The sequence below is a fragment of the Pristiophorus japonicus genome, unplaced genomic scaffold, assembly GCF_044704955.1.
Source record: "Pristiophorus japonicus isolate sPriJap1 unplaced genomic scaffold, sPriJap1.hap1 HAP1_SCAFFOLD_109, whole genome shotgun sequence".
NCBI classification, from domain to species: Eukaryota; Metazoa; Chordata; class Chondrichthyes; family Pristiophoridae; genus Pristiophorus; species Pristiophorus japonicus.
Window position 1 is genome coordinate 1,121,658 of NW_027250745.1, and position 4,359 is coordinate 1,126,016.

Here is a 4,359-nt window from a genome sequence, read left to right on the forward strand (position 1 = left end):
TGTGTCATCTGCATATATTGTTACACTACACTCTGTCCCCTCTTCCAGGTCATCTATGTATATTGTAAACAGTTGTGGTCCCAGCACTGATCCCTGTGGCACACCGCTAACCACCGATTTCCAACCCGAAAAGGACCCATTTATCCCGACTCTCTGTTTTCTGTTCGCCAGCCAATTCTCTATCCATGCTGATACATTTCCTCTGACTCCGTGTACCTCTATCTTCTGCAGTAATCTTTTATGTGGCACCTTATCGAATGCCTTTTGTAAATCTAGATACACCACATCCATCGGTACACCTCTATCCACCATGCTCGTTATATCCTCAAAGAATTCCAGTAAATTAGTTAAACATGATTTCCCTTTCATGAATCCATGCTGCGTCAGCTTGGGTGCACTATTCCCATCTAGATGTCCCTCTATTTCTTCCTTAATGATAGTTTCAAGCATTTTCCCCACTACAGATGTTAAACTAACCGGCCTGTAGTTACCTGCCTTTTGTCTGCCCCCTTTTTTAAACAGAGGCGTTACATTAGCTGCTTTCCTATCCGCTGGTACCTCCCAGAGTCCAGAGAATTTTGGTAGATTATAACGAATGCATCTGCTATAACTTCCGCCATCTCTTTTAATACTCTGGGATGCATTTCATCAGGACCAGGGGACTTGTCTACCTTGAGTCCCATTAGCCTGTCCAGCACTACCCCCCTAGTGATACTGATTGTCTCAAGGTCCTCCCTTCCCACATTCCTGTGACCAGCAATTTTTGGCATGGTTTTTGCGTCTTCCACTGTGAAGACCGAAGCAAAATAATTTTAAGGTCTCAGCCATTTCCGCATCACCCATTACTAAATCCCCCTTCTCATCTTCTAAGGGACCAACATTTACTTTAGTCACTCTTTTCCGTTTTATATATCTGTAAAAGCTTTTACTATCTGTTTTTATGTTTTGCGCAAGTTTACCTTCGTAATCTATTTTTCCTTTCTTTATTGCTTTTTTAGTCATTCTTTGCTTTTGTTTAAAATGTTCCCAATCCTCTAGTTTCCCACTAACCTTGGCCACCTTATACGCATTAACTTTGATTTGATACTCTCCTTTATTTCCTTGGTTATACACGGCTGGTTATCCCTTCTCTTACCGCCCTTCTTTTTCACTGGAATATATTTTTGTTGCGCACTATGAAAGAGCTCCTTAAAAGTCCTCCACTGTTCCTCATTTGTGCCACCGTTTAGTCTGTGTTTCCAATCTACTTTAGCCAACTCTGCCCTCATCCCACTGTAGTCCCCTTTGTTTAATCATAGTGCACTCGTTTCTGACACAACCTCCTCACCCTCAATCTGTATTACAAATTCAATCATACTGTGATCACACATTCCGAAATGATCTTTTACTCGGAGATCGTTTATTTTTCCTGTCTCATTACACAGGACCAGATCTAAGATAGCTTTTTCCCTTGTAGTTTATGTTACATATTGTTCTAAGAAACAATCCCTTATGCATTCTATGACTTCCTTTTCCAGGCTACCCCGTGAGTTTTGAGTTGACCAATCGATATGTAGGTTAAAATCGCCCATGACTACTGCCGTTCCTTTTTCGCATACCTCCATTATTCCATTGATTATTGCCCGCCCCACCATGAAGTTATTATTTGGGAGCCTATAAACTTCGCCCACCAGTGACTTTTTCCCCTTATTTTCTCTAATCTCCACCCACAATGATTCAACATTTTGTTCATTAGAGCCAATATCGTCTCTCACATCTGACCTGAGATCATCCTTTATTAACAGAGCTCCCCGACCTCCTTTCCCTTCTTGTCTAACTTTCCAAATCGTCAGATATCCCTGTATGTTTAATTCTAAGTCTTGGCCACCCTGCAACCACGTTTCATAATGGCCACCAAATCATACCCATTTGTAATGATTTGTGCCGTCAACTAATTTACTTTATTTTGAATGCTGCGTGCATTTAGGTAGAGTGTTTTAATCCTAGTTTTTAAACAATGATTTTTAGTTTTGACCCCTCCTGCAGCCCCTTTATATTCAGTGGCCCTTTTTGTTACAGCTGCCTATTCCACCTGTCTTATAATTCCTCCCCTAAAAATCTATCGAGGTTTGGGGCAATTAACATTTTCAAGTTTCACATTGATCGATTTTTGTTCGGCAAGGATACGAAGATTTATGGAATCATCGCAGGCAAATGAAATTAAGAATTAGTTAAAAGGGACAGAAACAGAAACAGCTGCAAATAAACGTTGCATTTTATTCATATTTAACAGCAACAATATCCGTGCCATGCGCAACTATGCTGTGGTCAGAGAAAAACGCCCTGAGCTTCCGAAACTCCCGTGGCTTTTCTGTCGCTCTCTTTCCTCTCTCCCCTTCCTCCTGCACGCTGCCAGTTTTTAAACCTTGTTTTAAATGTTGGTCTGGGCGAGGGCATTCCAGATTCTCAGAGCCATCTCTACCGTTTCATTGCTTGATTTTTACGCTTATTAATTATGAATCTCCTTGAGCTACAATGGTAGCGCTTGCGACAATACAGTAAAAGGTGGCTTATTGGAAACACGTTGTGATCATAGTTTGGTTTTGTACAGAATTGAACATATATCACTCAAGAGGGAATGTTATATTTACAATAAACTATATCGTCTTATAAATTTTGGTCAATTCGCTCCCCAGTGCCAGATGAGGAATTGTTTGATCCCGCATTTATTTCATGTGGGGAACAGGCACGGGTATTCAATCAGAAATAACCCACAGATTGACACAGGAATAACCGCAGCGAGAGAGACTGACAGCACCGTGGTAAATGGCGGAATCGACAAGAGAGATGGACGAACAGAAAACGGCCTCAGACTCTGAAAACTGCAAACATCACATGCAAAAGCATCGGCTGCTCCAGGTGAGGCTCGAACTCACAACCTCGGCATTTCCCAAGCCTGTACTGTCATATAAGTACCGTGCGCTAACCGATTGCGCCACTAGAGCTGCATAGCATGTGGTCTTTGTGCTCCCATCATACAGCTGCCTGTTCCACATGTATAACAAGGAAGAAGACAGTGAATCATCGAATCATTCAACACAAAAGGAAGCTTTTCATCCCATCGTGTCTATGCCGCCTCTCTGCAAGAAGCCTTCAGTTATTGAGACTCCATAGATTTTCACCATAGACGTGTTTTATTATTTGTGTAATGTTTTGTTATTTGTAATGAATTTGGATGTCTGTGCAGGAACATTATAAATATATTTGTGCATCTATCTGTGAGTTGTAAATTAAATTGTGTGGAACATTGATAATCAAATTATATGTGTTCATATATGTGTTATTATAAATCTATTTGTTTTTATGTCTGTTTCCTTTCTAAATTTATCTCTATGTATCTCTGTGCTTATAATTGTATTTACGTTTATTTGCGAGGTGTTTACAATTAGCATAGATACAAAGGTATACACAGGAAATACATTTATAACAAACATAGATGCTCCACAATACTATTATAAATAACTTTGTTGCATTCAAATACATAAACACAACACAGATATACAAAATATATTTATATCCCACAGAACATATTGCAATTTAACACAGAGACACCAAAATATATTAAGAGCTATCACTGATCAAAGAACATTTTACTGTCTACGGTCCTCAGCAAATTTTGCTGTGCCTGTATTTCCTCTGCTTGTGCTCGGTGTCGGAGAAGGTTTGGTTGTGCCGTGGTATATCGTTTCCCAAGGATGGGCTGAAATGTGCTGTCTGAGGCCACGTTCACTGCTATAGTTGATATATAATAATCATCTGGACTTGTGTATAAAGGCATATTTACAACATCTACAGATGTTTCATCCTGGTACTCAAATCCACTGCCAAATTAGTTCAACGGCTCACCCGCCCCAGTTGTTAAACTTCTTGCGAGGACTTTGGTCCAAGCTCTATTGATGTACTACCCCATCTACTGTAACAGGTCTCTCCTGCGCCAGAACTTGTCCCAATGCCCCGGATTCTGTAGCCCAAACTCATGCACCATTTATCCAGACATACGTTGCTATTTGTAAACTCAGTAGCGCGGGGCACTGGGAATAATCCATAGAATACCTTTGTGGTCCTGCTCATTAATTTCCTCAATTGGACCTGAAACTCTGATTGAAGGAACTCATCGCCTTGTTTCCTTAGGTCATTGGTTAGCACATAGATCACGGCTTACGCTGCTCCCCTTCGCCCCTCAAAATGTTCTGCACCCACTCAGTGATGTTCTTTACCTGGCAGAAGGGAGGAAACACACCACGCATGACTCACGTTTGCCGTTGCAGAAAGGTACTGACTTTTGAATCGCCAATGACGTCAACTTATCTTACTTTTTAG

General features: G+C 40.8%; 1 non-coding gene across 1 annotated transcript; it reads right to left on the reverse strand.

Annotated features, from left to right (window-relative positions):
* Positions 1–2,890: 2,890 nt before the first annotated feature.
* trnai-uau (transfer RNA isoleucine (anticodon UAU)) lies at positions 2,891–2,984 on the reverse strand. Its single transcript has 2 exons — positions 2,947–2,984; positions 2,891–2,926 (listed from the first exon to the last, which is right to left on the reverse strand). It is a non-coding gene; the product is annotated as a tRNA-Ile (tRNA).
* Between the last annotated feature and the right edge of the window lie 1,375 nt (positions 2,985–4,359).